Below are 17,482 nucleotides of genomic sequence, written 5' to 3' on the forward strand. Positions count from 1 at the left end.
GATTGACATGTAGTTTCCAGGACTGCAAGTTCAAGCATGTTTGTTCATCCTGCGCCATGCCCCACCTGGTCACAAAATACTCCAAGAAACCAATGGGAGAGAGTAATGGAAAAGGGAGACAGGTACCAGCAATTTGGCAAAGCACCATCACCCATTGACCTTTCGGCTATGATCCCTTGACTGGACCAGTATTCCAAGTGCAAAGAGGCACAACAGATTGTCCAAGGTTTCTGCGAAGGATTCCTCATTCCATTTAAGGGTCACCTGGTGGGGACAACTACCTCCAATACTACATCCATGGTGCGACATACAGACCTAGTACAAGTAAAGTTGGACATGGGGTTGGCACTGGGACATATGGCAGGTCCATTTGCACATCAGCCTTTTTAAAAAACGTGCCTATCACCTTTGGCAGTGATCCCTAAGAAAGAATTCTGCAAGTTTTGTCTTATCCAGAACCTCAGTGAACGATCATCTTTCTCATGAAGAGTGCTCGGTGCAATATACATCATTCAACCATGCTGTTGCATTGCTCAGGAAGTGTGGATTAGGCACCTTAATGGCAAAAACTGATATAGTCAGCTTTCAGGTTGCTGCCTATTCACTTGAGCAGCTTCCCGTTGCTGGGCTTCCAGTTCCAAGACCAATACTACTTCAAAAAATGCAAGCCAATGGGGTGTGTTGTGTAATTCCCATGGGAAGAGTTTTCTTGAGGAGTTTGGCTGCCGCTACATTTGGCATCAGTAAGCTGCATCACTTTGTGAGAATGTTGAAGGCTATGCATGCAGATATCTCCATATGGACATCATTTCTGGACAAATTTAATGGGATGTCCATGTGGGAAGGATCCTCGCTGTCAAGCAGAGACTTGGACATATACTCAAGATATTCTGTCAAGGGGTGTGGTATGCTGAGCCTTGGCCAGCTGCTTGGGTCAAAGTCGGCTTGATGAGGAACATCACATTCCTGGAACACATTCCTGGAACATTCCTGGAACATCACATTCCTGGAACACCGTGGAGAACACATCTCACCTATCCTCAGAAACCTACATTGGTTACCAGTTAAGTTCAGAATCCTGCACAAATCAATCACCTTAATATACAAATCCATCCACAACCAACTTCAACTCGACCTCGAAATCCCCTTCAAACTCCATTCCACCAACAGACCAACTAGAGAAATTCACAAAGGTACTCTGCAATTTCCTCCAACTAAAGCCACGCGCCTCACCTCGACCAAAGACTGAACTTTCTCGACAGCAGGCCCATCTATCTGGAATAACATCCCCTCAGACCTCAGATTGGAACCCTGCCTCTTAACACTTAGGAAAAAACTCAAGACATGGCTTTTCCGCCAAGCCTTCTCAGATCCCCCAGATACACACTAGTCTGTCCTTATCCTCTGCCTGAACGATGGACTTATCCTCTGCATGAACGATGGACTCTGGTACTTCTAAGCACACAATGATTTAACCTGTTTTTTCTCTATTGTATTATGTTTTTTCTCTATTGTATTATATTTATAATTACCGCCGGCTTTCAACCTCTCTTTCCAGCTGATTAAGCTTCCAAGTTCTTACCCCTTGTTTGAATGTAACTTTGCCTCTTCCACTTCATTTGCTTATTTTATTCTAGTTGTCACTTCAGTTTTTACCCTGTTCAATGTAAACCGATCCGATATGGTTTTACTATGAAGGTCGGTATAGAAAAGTGTTAAATACATTTAAATAAACTATTTCCCATATTGGTATTAGGGATGTGCAGAGCAAAATTTTATGTTCATATTTTTTATGTCCGAAAGGGGGTCCCACTTGCGGCCAATATGGACATAAAAAAAATCCAATGAGTTGGGTATATGTACATATGTGCAAAAAAAAAATTAAACCCCCTCACCCTCCTTAATCCCCCCCCCAGACTTACCACAACTCCCTGGTGATCGAGCGAGGAGTGAGGACGTCATTTCTGCAATCCTTGGCGAGAAGCATGTGACGTCGGTGGCACGTCGAGTGACACGGCGTCACGTGATTCCCGGCTCGTTCGCGCCGGACGGCTCGTTCGGCCCAAAAAGAACTTTTGGCCAGCTTGGGGGGGCCTCCTGACCCCCCCAAGCTGGCCAAAAGTTCTTTTTGGGCCGAACGAGCCGTCCGGCGCGAACGAGCCGGGAATCACGTGACGCCGGCGTCACTCGACGTGCCGCCGACGTCACATGCTTCTCGCCAAGGATTGCAGAAATGGCGTCCTCACTCCTCGCTCCATCACCAGGGAGTTGTGGTAAGTCGGGGGGGGGGGGGGGATTAAGGAGGGTGAGGGGGTTTATATTTTTATTTTGGCTCAACAATCGCGATTTCCCACATATCGAACATATCTATGTTCGATATGTGGGAAATCCGATCGTTTATGTCGAATCAATTTTTTAAGTAAAAAAAAAATATGAGTTGCGTTTTACTAATGCGGTCAATCCGAATGCACACCCCTAATTGGTATCCCTTGCATTATGGAGCAAACATTTGAGGGACAAATATATACTTTTCTGGTGTGATAATCAAGTGATGGTACAGGTTTTGAACATTTGGACATTTAGCCCAAGGTCTACCATCTTGGGCTAAATGTCCCAAGATGGCAGACCTGCTAAGGGAGATGGTCCTCGCGGGTTTGCACAACAATACCACAGTGAGGGCGAAGCACATTCCAGGGGTTTGTAATGGCATTACTGATTTCTTATCTCATGCTAAGTGGGATTTGTTTCACAAGCAAGTACCCACAGCGGACGGACAGGGAACTCCAATACTGGAGCTCCTGTGGACGATTGGTCTTCAACCACCAGGGACTTAGTATGAGGGGCCTTAGCCTCAGCCACATGGTCTAATATTGCTGGAGTTATGACCACATGACAAGATTCCTAACCCAACACAGCTGGAGGCCTGGACCAGTTCTAGATAACCTGATGGTGAAGTATGTCTCCTTGGTGAAGGAAATGGGAGGATCCAGAGGCTCAGTGGTTAGACATCTAGCAAGCCTGGCCTTTTTCACAAAGGTAAGCGGATGGGAGGATCCCACCATGTCCTTTGGTTTGGGATGCTGGTGGGTTGGTCAGGAAAATTGGGGCCGACCTTGGACATACTGCTTCCAATTATACACCCTGCTGGGGAGCCTATAGATACTCTTGGCATCCATCTGTGCTTCTGACTTTGAAACCAACCTGTTTCACCTTGCCTTCTTGCTGGCCTTTTTTTTAGAGCTTTATGCATGAGCGAGTTGGTCGCATCCGACAAGAATAATTTATTTATTTATTTAGAAACTTTTATATACCGGCATTAGTGGGTACATCATACCGGTTCACATAATAACTGAAGGTTTGGAAAATACATTTCAACAGGGAGACAGTAACTGGGCAGGGGATAAAATAAATAGGCAGTAGGAAAGATAGTTAAAAAACAAGAAAGTCATAACCAGAGAATACAGTTTATAATTTACAATGATAGTCTCCTTAATATAAGGAGAGGGCAGACCCCTGAAGGGGGAATTGTGAGGGGAGATGGAGAAGGGTTATTCTGGGTAGGCATGGTTGAACAGGAGTGTTTTTAATTTCTTTTTGAATTTGGTTGCACAGGGTTCAATGCGCATGTGGTCAGGTAGGGAGTTCCAAAGAGCCGGACCGGCAATAGAGATAGCACGGTCGCGGGTAGTGGAGAGATGAGCCATTTTCAGGGATTGGACATGTAGGGTGCCTTTGTTGGTAGATCTGGTGGCTCGGGTGGACAGGGGGGCAGTGAAAGGTAGGTCGAGCCAGTTGGAGTTGTGGGTGTGGATGGACTTGTGTATTATGGTCAATGTTTTGTAATGTATATGGGACAGGATGGGGAGCCAATGTAAGTCCTTAAGGATGGGGGTAATATGGTCGTGTTTGCGTGCGTTAGTAATGAGTCTTGCAGTAGCATTTGTAGTAGTTGAAGGGGTTTTATTGAGGACAATGGGAGCCCTAATAGGAGAGCATTACAGTAATCTAGTTTGGAGGTGAGAGTGGCTTGAATCACTGTACGGAGGTCATGGGTGTAGAGCAGGGGTCTGAGTTTCTTTAGTACATTGAGCTTGAAGAAGCCCGCTTTAAGGATGGAATTGATGTGAGGTTTCATGCTAAGATTAGGATCAAGAAGGACTCCGAGGTCCCTAATGGACGGTTGGGCTGTGAGGAGGTTAAGTTTAGGGTCGTTAGGTGGGAGGTCGGGGGGATGTGAGGAGATGTAGAGGAGTTCCGTTTTGTTCGTGTTGAGTGCAAGCTGAAGGTTGGAGAGGAGTGCGTTGATGGCTGCAAGGCACTTTTCCCAGTGCTCCAGGGCGTCAGATATAGAGTTGTGAATGGGAATGATGATCTGTACATCATCAGCATAGAGATAGAATTTGAGTTTAAGGTCGGAAAGGAGATGGCAGAGAGGGATGAGGTAGATATTGAAGAGGGTAGATGAAAGTGATGAACCTTGCGGGACTCCTTGTTGTAGGGGGTATGCGGCAGATAGGTTGTTTCCGATTTTAACAGAGAACTTTCTGTTAGAGAGATAGGATTTGAACCAGGCTAGAGCTATTCCTGAGATGCCGATGCTTTCTAGCCGTGTCAGGAGGTGGTGGTGGCTGATGGTGTCGAAGGCCGCTGAGATATCGAGAAGGGCGAGGAGGTAACTGTGACCTTGTCCCAGTCCGGAGGGGTTTGACAACAGCGTGTTTGAGGGAATCTGGGACTACCCCATGGGTGGTGGAGCAGTTGATAATATCTGCTATGGTGTTGGATATGCTGTTGGGGATGGTTATTAGGGCTTTGGTGGGGATGGTGTCGCTGGGGTGAGAGGCTGGCTTAAGTTTTCGCAAAAGGCCTGTAATTTCTTTAGAGGAGGTGAGGTCAATTGTGGTCATTGAAGGTTGGGATGGGGAGGGGATTGAGGGTGGGTTAGTGGGGGGAGAGGGGTTGGTGGGGGAAAATCTGGAGAGCAGGTTGGCGATTTTGCTTTGGAAGTAGTTGGCGAGTTCTTCAGTTTTAGCCGCAGCCTCAGAGTCTGGAATGGTAGGAGGGATAGGGGTGGTAAGGCTAGCGACATAGGAGAAAAGAGCTTTAGGGTTGAAATTATAGTCATGGATTTTTTTTCCATAGAAGTCTCGCTTATGTTTAAGGGTGGACAGTCTATAATAATCCAGGTACCTGTGGCATACTGTTGAGGAACATGATATGTATACCTCTAGCACTCCGCATAAAGAATCACAGGTTGAAAAACGATCAGGCGGGAAAGGATGCAATCCCTTCTTTGAAGTGGATTGAGGCATGCATCACTTGTCCTATCCAGAACATGGAAAAGTATTTAGCCTTTCAACCTTCTGGAGGTGTACATTTGTAGGTGCACGCTGACCAGGTACCAATGACCAGATATCAGTTCTCTGCTGTGCTCAGAGTGGCTGTAACAAAAATGGGCCTGGATGCCAAAATATTTACCACTCATTCCTTTAGGATTGGAATGGCCACAGGCATAATGCAAAGCAGGCCTACAGATTGACATCATACAGTGGCTAGGAAGATGGAGATCCATGGCAGTCAATACTTATGTCAAGATGGACTGGGCGAGCACTCCTACTCATAATTCTTAATTGTATTTTGCAGATTTGCGCCAGGCTTAATTGACTACTTCGTTTATCGGACACTCTTTTGTGCATTGGGCTGCTAAGAGAGCACGTGATCGCCCCTATGGACCACACATAGGATTGACACTTCATGAGCTGGTCATGACATGGATGGGCAAGCCAGGCATGCATTATTTGTTACCCCTTCTTTGGTGTTTGAGCAATTTGATGGCGGCCACGGATGCCATCATAATACATTGGGGTGAGGGGGCAATGACCTTGACAAATTATCAAGCAAGCAGTTAATTATGAGAATCAAGAATGACTTGGCTGAGTTATCATTCTGATTCTCGCATACTCATTTCTTGTGGTCTGACATTATTCCATGTCCAAAATTGAACAATTCAAAACTGTGGAGGAGAGGGCGTAAGAAGGTCAACTGTCAGATCGGCATATGGACCTGTAAGCTTGTTGGTCACCAGATCAGGCACAAATGGGTGGATGTGCAATAAAACCCCCTTGTATCCAACTCCCTCCTCCCTATCCCCCCGTTCTTCCATCAGTTACACTGTAAAGCCCTGTTGGCTATTTTCATGTTGAATGGAAACCAATGTGATGTTTTCTTAACGAGCGTCGGTATATAAAAAACTTTAAATAAATAAATAAATAAAATAAATGTCCATTGTCAAGATTTGTTCAGGTCAGAGAGAGTTCATCTTTCGGACTCTGGATACAATTTATTCAACAACACCTTAGAAGTGGCTTTGGAGGGATTGTTGTTGGGGGATTGATGTCGACCGCAGCTAAATGTTGTTTGGGAGGCAGGAGGCAAGGGTATGCCCTACTTCATATTCATGGTGGTTACCCAGGCCAGTAGGGGCATTTCGGACATAGTGCAGGCATGCTTCATAGTCTAGGTCATTAGTGGACTGGTGCCTTGGGTGGTGCATGGTGGGGCATTCTGTATACTTCAGAGGGGGCCCCCTTGTTTGGGGACAAGGCAGGGGACCTTAATTTGATGCTGCCTTGCTTGGCTTTTACGGTGGGCAGTAGAGGTGGTGGTATAGCCTGGCCTTTAGCAATTACCCTTATCGGCTCGGCTACCAGTTTGTCTAGGCTGGGGTATATATATAGGTTATATATACAGTGCAGTAATAACAGAGACAGGTATTGGATAAAAAGGCCACATATTTATGGCAGTGGGTTAATTAGAGGTAATGTGGGTGGTAGGGAATTTGGGAGTGGGAAGGACATAGACGGGATGACACTATAGTCATGGGCCCGTGGTTCCATGCCTTGAGCCCACCAGTAACAGCACACCACAGGTGGTGGCCTGGCTGGCTCGGGACTCCAGCATTGCGTTGAGGCCCTTTCCCTACAATGACGTAACTGGGCGAGGGGGAGAGGGGAAAGCGGTCGCTGGCCGATTTATTTATTTATTTAAAACTTGTATACCATAAATCAAAATTCCTAAGTGGTTTAACAAGAAACATTCATAAAAAACATAAATAGTAAACACGAACAAGACATATTACAATAGATAAAAACACCAACATCCAACTAGCTCCCTTTATAGTCATAACTTATACTGCATTTAGGGGGTAATTTTCAAAGGAGTTACGCGCATAAATGTAACTACTATTGTAGCAATTTTCAAAAGCCATTTACTCACGTAAAGTGCACTTATGCGAATAAATCCTATGGACGATTCAATGGCATATATTGTAGCAATTTTCAAAAGCCCACTTACTCGAGTAAAGTGCATTTACATGCGTAAAACCCAGATTTACGCATGTAAATGCTTTTTAAAATCCGCCCCATACTGTACAAATATTACGTTTTTGCACATGGGTGCTTATCATGGAATAATCCACTTATTACTGTGGCTACACATCATGTGGAAATGCCTGAGAGAACAAAAAGGTCTTTAAGAGTTTCCTAAATTTTAGCAGGGAAGATTCTTCTTTTAAACATCGTGGGAGAGAGTTCCACAATATGGGACCCTGTACATAAAAAAGTCTCTCCCAAGATTCATCTAGGTAAACAGGCCTAAATGAGGGAACATTCAAAAGAATTTGACCAAAGGATCTTAAAGTTCACCATAGACAATACAGTTTTAAGGCCACATTAAAACTGGAAGGAACAGTACGTTTAAAAACTAACATCAATATCTTAAAGGAGATCCTTCATTTAATAAGAAGCCAGTGCAAATTCTTTAGGATGGGTGAAATGTGCTCATGAATCAGCATCCCGGTTATTATCCTGGCAGCCAAATTCTCAGCAAGCTGTAATGCCTTCAAAGATTTTTGGGGAAGACTGAGATACAAAGCTGCGGCTTTTTTTTAATCCAATATCTGTGTCTGCTGTTATTGCATTGTATTAAAGAATGTACACATTTATGGCATGGATTAATTAGAAGTGATTTGGGTGGTAGGGGATTTGGGAGTGGGAGGGTTGTAGATGGGATGACACTATAATCGCGGCTGCTAGAGTTACTATCCCTGTTTGTGGAAGCCATAATTACAGATGGAAAATAATGCAAAAATTTGTACTTGGAATCTGTGAGACCAATATTCAGTAGATCGTTTAGTGGACAAGATATCTGGCTAAGTTTAGCCAGATAATTTACCTCATATATTCAGCAGAATAAACATCCCACTGAATATATTTGCTTAAAGTTATCCAGCTACATGTTGACAGAAGCTTCACTGGACCTCACCAGGAGCGGGTAAGTGCTGACCTCGCTCCAGCCAGGAGTTTTGAGCTCCACGAGTGGGAGGAAGGGCCGGGGATGGGGGTTGGAGAATGTCAGGGTGTTACGTTAGATAGGTGAGGGGGGAGAGGGGGAAGGACCTGGCCTCGTGGGTTGGTGTAAACAAGGGTTTTGTTGGGGGGGCGGGCAACGCATGACAGCTTCATAAAATTTTAAGATATGGGGTGGGGAATAAAAAAGCCCGATAGAGCAACTTTACGATTAAGTAGGAGGAAGATAAAATTGAGCCATAAGTCCCTTTATTTATTGGGGGTGGGGTTCTGGCAAAACCGCTACATACTCTGATATCTTTTGAAGATATCCAGATATGTAGAAAGTTATCTGGCCACACAAAACCAGATAACTTTAGACCTACTTCCAAGCAGGTCTAAAGTTACCTAACAGGCCGATACAGTACAGTAAGGGGTAATAGCGCATTGAAAATGCGCGTCCAACCCCCCCGAAACTAATAGCGCCCGCAACATGCAAATGCATGTTGATGGCCCTATTAGCTTTTCCCGTGCGATACAGAAATTAAAAATTAGTGCCTACTCAAAGGTAGGCGTTAATTTCTGCTGGCGCCGGGGAAGTGCACAGAAAAGCAGTAAAAACTGCTTTTCTGTTCACCCTCCGACTTAATATCATGACGATGGCGATATCATGGTGATATTAAGTCGGAGGCCCCAAAAGTAAAAAAAAAGTAAAAATAATAAAAAAAAAAAATTAAAAATCAGCCCACGGGTCGGAAGACGGACGCTCAATTATGCCGGTGTCCGTTTTCCAAACCTGTGGCTGTCAGTGGGTTTGAGAACCGACGCCGGCAAAATTGAGCGTCGGCTGTCAAACCCGCTGACAGCCTCCGCTCCTGTCAAAAAGGAGGTGCTAGGAAAGCGCTAGTGTCCCTAGCACTTCCTTTTACCGCGGGCCCTAATTTGCATAGGCCACCCTTCTGAATCGTATGCCCAGGAGAGTGGCCTGTGCGTGCACCGGGAGAGTGGGAGCTCGCCTGCTCTCCTGCGCGTTTTCTGAATCGGCCTGTAATGTAGCTGGATATAATCGATAAATTCCAGATAACTCAACTTCTTCCCAGAACGCGCCAGTAAGGCCCCCTTTTTACAAGGATAAATGATAGCTGGATAAATATTTGTTCAGCTACAATTTAGCCAGATAAGAGGCTAAATATTACAGATGTGCATTCGTTTTTGCCGAATTGGAAAATTTAAAAGAAATTGTCCAATTTGGTATGGGTCAGAGGGCCCGAGACAGATTTTCCCCGAACTTCGGGGAAAATTTGTTGTTCGGGTTAACGTGGAGGGGAGGGGCACATTTATTTTTTAAAAAAAAGCCAAACCCACCCCAACCCTTTAAAATTGATTTAATTACAACCCCCACCCCACCATCCTGATCCTCCCCCAAGACTTACTGAAAGCCCTGGTGGTCCAGCGGGGGTCCCGGGAGTGATCTTCCGCTCTCGGGCCGTCGGGCCTGCCAGGAATCAAAATGGCGCCGGTGGTCCTTTGCCCTTACCATGTGACAGGGGCTACCAGTGCCATTGGTCGGCCCCTGTCACATGGTAGGAGCAATGGACGACCGGCGCCATCTTAGAAAATGGCTAGGGCCATCCATTTCTACCTTTGCATTAAAACAAAGTTTTTCAGGAAGTGCCCTACCCATAGCCCGATCCAAAATCTGAAAACGACGCACATCTCTATGCATATGCCACTTATGCTATTTAGATGGATAACTTTTGAGTTATCTGTCCAAATAGCTTTTGAATATGGCCCTCTGTGAACTTACAATATAAAAAAGGAAACTTTGTCCCTTGGGGTGGAAACCTAAGACTCTCGCACTACTTCCTTTGTGAAGTTAACCATACTGGGGTAGATTTTAAAAAAATATGCGCACATGCGTCCATGTGCACGTGCTACCGGGAGTGTTGACATGGACGCGTGATTTTATAACATGTGCGTGCCGGTGCGTGCTTGTTATAAAATCGTTGGTGGTGCGCGCAAGGGGGGGGGGGGGGGTTGAATTTGGCAACTTTCGTGCGGCGACGCATCGCAGCCTTCCCCAGTTCCTTCTCAGTCCGCTCCAATTAAGGAGCTGACTGGGAGGGAACTTCCCTACCCTCTACCCTAGCCTCCCTTCCCCTTCCCCTCTCCTCCCTACCCCCTAAACCTAGTCTGCCGTACCTTTTTTTTTTGTTCTTTAAGTTGCTGCTCCTCTGGAGCAGAAGAAACTTGTACGCGCCGGCCAACTGCAGGTGCGCGCTCCCCCAGCACAGCAGCAAATGGCCGCTAAACCGGTGCCTCCAGCCCCGCCCCCTCTGCTCCCAGACCACCCCGTCTGCCCCCCCGGACCGCCCCTTTTTCAGGCCCCGACACTCGCGTACCGGGGTTTATGCACGTGGCCGGGCCCGTTTGAAAATTGGCTCGGGGCGCGTAAACCCCAGGATTTATGCACGCTGGAGTTTTAAAATCCAGCCAACTTTATTCAATACATTATTTCAGGTGAGGTATGCCTTTCCTAGGGACAGCATATTATAAATCTATCCATAACCCAACTCTAGCCACCCTTCTAAGGGGTAGATATTCAAAGATGAATGTTTAAGTGCAAGATATATTTAGTACCAAGGTTGTGCTACTGACTATCCCTGATGAAATCACTAGTTAGCGGTCTAACTTATCCAGCTAACATAACCGGATATGTTTGAATATCATAGAGTACAATGTAAATAAAATTCTGGAAAAAAACCAACATACTTCAGAGATTAAAGAAAACTTTGGTCTTTACAGATCGAATTCATAAGCCTTGCTATTGTATTATGTATTTGCAGTGTTTATTTTGGAAATTTAGTTGTATGCTACGGCCATGTCTTTCCAATAAAAACAATACAATTTTTGGAAAACGTTGTCAGTGTGGTTACTTTAGGGTTGATATGGCGACGGAGGGTTATGGCAGGAAAGGGGGTGGGTGGGAGGAAGAAGTCAAGATCAGATGGATTTGAGCTGCTGGAAAATTGTGCTGCTGGCAGAGTCCTTTCTAGATTTGTCTTTATATCCTTCTTGATCATTTACCATGTGGTACTTTGCGGGCTTATTAAATAACTAAGATCACAGATTCTGTTCTTTATCATTAGTTCAGAAGAGTACAAGCAGAGCTCTTGGGATCAGAATATTTTGTAGAAATACAGTAATTAGTTTGTTTTTCAAGTGCAGCAATGTGTATGCAATCTTTGAGAAAAAGCTTATACAAAAACATGTTGAAAAAAAGCATTTATCACACAAGAATAAGCAAGATCAAAATAATTCAGAAAGCAATCATATGAATGAGCTTCATAGGCCAAACTCACTCTCAGTGAACATTGTGCGTATTAGGGGTGGGAGCCCTGAAAAATGTTGTTGCCATAGTGTTTTCCTTCCAGGGGAGGGCCATTTCGGGTCCACCCTAAGATTGTTTTTAATGTCGCTGTGCCATTTTTTTTTAATTTGTAAAAACTCAGAGCACCCCTTACCAGTGGACCCCCCACCTCCCTTTCCTACCTCCTCCAGTACTCACCACAAACACCCAGTGATCTAGTGGGGGGCCTGGGAGCAATCTCCTGCTCTCAGGCTGGTGGTTGCCTTCATTCAAAATGGCACCGGCTGCTTTTTGCCCTTAATATGTGACAAGAGCTACAACTGCTATTGGGCAGTCCCTGTCACATGGCTGGGCAAAGGTCAGGTCGGCACCATTTTAGAAAATGGCGCCAACCACGAGACTGCACCAGTCCCTGAAGCGGGATCTATGTTAAGGTAAGGTGGGCCTGGGGGCGGGCCAGTGGGGGCAAAGTAGGCTCGGTGCACGCAGGAGGGGTTTTAAAGGGTTACGCGCATAACCCTTTTAAAATCTGCCCCAATGGGAGAAACTTTTAGTAAATAGGCCCTAAGTTTGCACCTGAAGCAAAGGAAGGAAAACTGACTTCCCCAAGGAGCAGCAGTAAGATTTGAACCCTTGCTTCCCTGACGCTTAGTCTAATGCTCTTAACTACTAGGTCAGTGGTTCCCATATCTGTGTGGGAGGCCCCCCAGCCAGTTGGGTTTTCAGGATATCCACAATGAATATGCATGAAATAAATCTGCATGCACTGCCTCCACAGGTTTGGGAACCTCTGCACTAGGTTATGTCTCCACTCAATCCTAGTCCCTTCAGAGAGCAAAATTTATTTTAAATATGCAATAATGTTTACAAAGCCATACCTAACCGTGTTCCATAACATTTTCTCTTTGACTATGAAAAAATGTTTAAACAAAATGACTACATTCCTTGGCTATCCAGAGTTACAGAATACCAAAGAAATAAGAAAACCAACACTAACAGGCAACCATTAGCATGTATTTGTGCCTTGACAAAGAAAAACCAGTAAAGGGCTCTGAGTTTCCTTATTGCTGTTTGCTTTTTTCCTATTATGTATAAGTCCCAATTGAAAAACGCAGAGCTGCCAAGTGACTTCAAGCCAGGAGGAATGCTTTGAGTCAGCCCTGCTTATCTCAAATTTCCTTCTATAAGCATTCTGGGATTTCTGACGTTGTCAACACAGATGCTTAGAGAAAGGATGTTACAAAAAAAATCGAGGTAGGCTCAAAATGTCCCTCATGATTTACTTAACTTAGATTCAACAAGCCGCTATGTGTTTTTGCAGGAGGAGCCCCACTATTATGGAAGGGTGTTGCCTGCGGTAGCGGTGCCCCCGCCCTGAAAACACATCACGGCTGTATGGTGTGTTCTTTTGAGTCTCATCCAAACACCGTGACACATAAGAATGTGGCAAGTGGCTCTTTAATACAAAGGTAGCCCCAATCTCACCGGATCACCATTGCCTTAAAAAGCCGCTGGCCTTCCCAAATGGGGATGATGAGCAAGTGTCAGTGCTGACCCCTGTTTCAACCCGGTGCCGCTGGTTAAGGTGGCCCCAACCAAAAAAGTTTCAATAATACATGCGGTGACAACTCCCCCCAAGTCTAAGTTCTCCACCCTCTGCCCACCCCCCCAGCCCCCCTGATGTGTTCAAAGATTTCAGAGTGGCCTCGGAAGGAACGGGGAAAGCCATCGGGGCTCCCCTAGGGTTTGGCGCGCGCAAGGTGCACAAGTGTGCACCCCCTTGCACGCGCCGAGCCCGGATTTTAGAACAAGCGCGCGGCTGCGCGCACATGTTATAAAATCGGGCGTAGATTTGTGCACGCCGGGTTGCACGCACAAATATACGCCCGAGCGTAGGTTACAAAATCTGGCCCATTGTGTGTCTATGGGAAAAATGCTTAGTAACTAGGGGACAGGGAGATACCTGCATGTAAATTGTCTTGAGCTAACAATGAAAAGATGTGAGCTAAATCTATATAAATACTGACCTCAGGTTTAGTTGTTTGGTTTTCTCTTACCTGGTTGATTTAAACTGAATTAAGAGAGCAAAGTACAGATGTGTGTAACAGTATACAGACGGCAAAGACTGATCAAGATCTGATGTATTTTGAATGAGGAAAGGCTAAGAAAGATGTGCTCCATTACAGGTTAGCTTTTTTTAGATAAAATATCTCAAAACAAACTGTGATATTTGACAATAAAATGGGACTGTGTAGCTCCCTGGGATGTTTAATAAAGATGATGCCACCTTAACATTTCATTAATAGGGTTATACAGCCCCAGAAGTTGGTTTTTTTTTTCATTTGTTTTTTCCACATTTTTATTTGGTTTGTTTAATGTTTATTGTTGTTTGGTTCATTAAACAAGAAAAACCCACAAAACCAACATAATTCTGAACTGATAAAAAAAAAAAAGGGCATCTGGCAGCCCTGACTCGACCTTCCTGGGCCAAAAAGCTGCCAAGGCCAGTGCCTAGGTCCAGCACCAAGGCCTAGCCCTCCCCATATATGAAACTGCTCCCAGCAGGGCCCCCAATTACCTTTTTTCAGAATTCTCTTGCCTCGGTCCCATGCTTTAAAACTGGCATGATCTCCTGCTGGACAGCACCCAAGTGACATCACTTTTGTGTCTTTCACTGGTGTGGCTAGCACTATTTTGATTTACAGCCATAGAAATGTATGGCGCTTCATCAAAATGGCTCCGGCTGCATCAGTGTAAGGTGCCAAAAGGATGTCATTTTGGTGATATCCTCCAGGCAGATGATGCCTTTTTTAAAGTGTTGGGACCCAGTCAGGAATGACCCGGGCTCAATGTCTGGATCTAGGCCTCAACCCTGTACTTGGGCTGGGCCTAAGCCTTGGCACTGGTCCCAGTCTTGGCCTAAGCCTTGGTGCCAGGTTCGACCTGGGTCAAGAGCTTGGTGCGGGGCCTAGGCCTCAGTGCTAAGCCCCAGTGCTGGGCCCAGCTCGGTGCTAGGACCTAGTGACAGTCTTGGCAGTTTTTTAGCCAGGGAGGTCCAACTAGGGTGCCAGGGCTTGTTTTATTTTAAATCCACAAATATAAAAATCCACAAAAACTTTCCATTCTATTCCATTCCAAATTCATTCCATGTAGAATGAATAGAAAAATGGCCTTTTATGTTGCATTTTTGGCATTCATTACTAACAAATGCACATATCTAATTATCAAAATAACTAATCCTTGGTGGGTTTCCTCAGGGGTCAGATATATGTTGACTTAGGGCAAATTTAGACAGTTTTTTTTTCAAGTTTTAGAAACTCTTAATGGTTAGTTTGCCCCCCACCCACCACTACCACCAGATATAGTGTACTTAGATTCCTACAAGGGACATTGTTTTTCATGTTTTAATTTATTACATAATAACAGAGCATGAAATTTGTTATATTTGGAATTTGATATATTAACGTGAAGAGATGTTAATGAAAACAGGCCCTCTATCTTATTCTGCTATTTGGAAACACATGAAAAAAAATAGAAGGGTTATGCTGCAACCAGCAAAAAACGTGACTGAGATAACCTCAGTCAGGATTAAACCCTCATTCTATTGCATTTCTTAGTGAGATCAGAAGAATAAGTGACTGCATGCAGTGGCCAAAAACAGAGCTGCCAGCCTGTCCCTGATGACACAGTGGCATAAAATTACTTTTAAGAGAGGGTAGCTTACAAAACCTTGGAACAGCTGCTGCTTGAGAAGGCATTCGGCTCTTCATAAATAGAAGCTAATATATGAAGCCCCATTAAGAAGGAAAGGCAAGCAAACTTAATTGTCCACATGGTCTTTGGGTCCAGATTTTTTACTTGAGCACATGCTTTTTCAATGTCGATGCAGCTAGGCCTAACATCCCCAGTTCAGAGTTATTTAGATTTATCTGAGCTGAACTGGTTCTTCTCTAACTTCTAGCTAGATTTATCAGATTGCTGTAAATATTGCATATGGTAGAAAAAAAGGGTGCGTTTTATGTTGATTTCCTACTTATCACAATGTGCACTCAATTAGTGCTTTACCTAGCTATTACTACAAAGTGCATTAACTTTTTACATAGTCTGATAATACCTATGTGAGAGAGAGAGAGGGAGTGTTGCAACCATCGCTGCCTGATGACTTCACTCTGCCTACCTTTCCTTTCTTGCGACTCCTCCTGCTCCTCATGGACGCTTGGCTGCCGCGGCGTCCGTCTGCCATCCTCTCCGGCGTCCCTGGACCGGCTTGGGCGCTGCCTCCCGCCATGCTCTTCAGGTACCTTAGGGTGCGTGCGCCGCGTGGCCCTCATTCTTATTTCCTCATTGGCACGTTCCTCAGGGGCGTCCCCCTGTGATGATGTCACGCTGTCCAGATATTTATGCCTACTGTTTATTGCTAGCTGTTGAGTTAGCAAGGGTGTTCTTATAGATGGGATTCGCTCTCCATACCCAGCTACTCTGCCTTCCAGCTCCTATTGGACTCTTTCTGCAAACGGGGTACCCGCTCCTCGGGGGCCTCATTGTTTCTTTCAGGTCGCTATCAGGTAACCGGTACTCGTTCCTCGAGGGCCCATGTTCCCTGACTCGCTGCCTGCATCTATCTCCTCTTCTACTTGGAAGAATTCGCTACAGACACCCTCAGTGAGTACTATTATCATCTACCCCTCAGAGCTGTCTTCCTAGAACTAGGTACTCGCTCCTTGAGGGCCTGCCTCCGTTCCAGTGCCAGTGCCATCTCTTACATGGAACCTCTGTGTGAGTACTTTGCCAACAAGTCTCTCTACCTCCAGGGATCTGGTACTCACTCCTCGAGGGCCAGCTCTCCCTGTCTTGGGGCTTCTCCATATTTGGGACTCTGTGAATGTTCTATTGTACTCATTCTCTCAGTTCTCTCCACTACAGCACTGCTACCAGAGAAACCACTGTTCCAGCGCCCTGGGAAATACTAGCCCAGTGGGCTACAACATCTATTTACTTCTGCCACCTCTGGTGGCTTCTCAAACTGTCTAATTAAAGAACTATCTGTGTGTCCAGAACTGAGCCTGACCTGTGGCCCCTCATGGGACTTCCCCCCATCGGCGTGGTCAGCTGCCACGGTGGTCCAAGGGTTCACCTAAACCTCACTAACTGTGTGTGTGTGTGTGTGTGTGTGTGTGTGTGTGAGAGAGAGAGAGAGAGAGAGAGAGAGAGAGAGAGAGAGAGAGAGAGAGAGAGAAGAGACGAAGACGAGAGAGCACAGAGAGAGCGGATAGCTGAAGAGTAGAGAGAGAAGCGAAGAGAGATCGAGAGCTCGAGCGTTCGATTATGATTTTCTTCTGTCTACAAGGGTTCTCTATAGGAGCCACTAGTAACTCGGGTGAGGTTTGTGTAGCAGTGTTGAGGTTAGGAGCCACTTTTACATGCTTAGTGAGATGTACGAACAGAATGTCTTGTGAAGATTTGATGTCCTTCGGAGTGAGGAAACTCACACAACGATGAGATTTGTTCAATGTTCTCTCAACTTAATTTGATGGACACTCTACCTGGGTAACATCAAGCTAGGTTGACAGAACATTGTATAAATCTCATCGTTGTGTGAGTTTCCTCACTCCGAAGGACATCAAATCTTCACAAGACTGTACTGTTCTGTTCGTATGTCTCACTGTGCATGTAAAAGTGGCCCCTAAGCCCTACCCAACTACCTAAGCTTCATCTCGAGTTACTAGGTGTGCCTACTATAGTAGCTTAAATAGCTGCTGACTAGGAT

This window comes from Rhinatrema bivittatum, chromosome 6, assembly GCF_901001135.1.
Source record: "Rhinatrema bivittatum chromosome 6, aRhiBiv1.1, whole genome shotgun sequence".
Taxonomy (NCBI): domain Eukaryota; kingdom Metazoa; phylum Chordata; class Amphibia; order Gymnophiona; family Rhinatrematidae; genus Rhinatrema; species Rhinatrema bivittatum.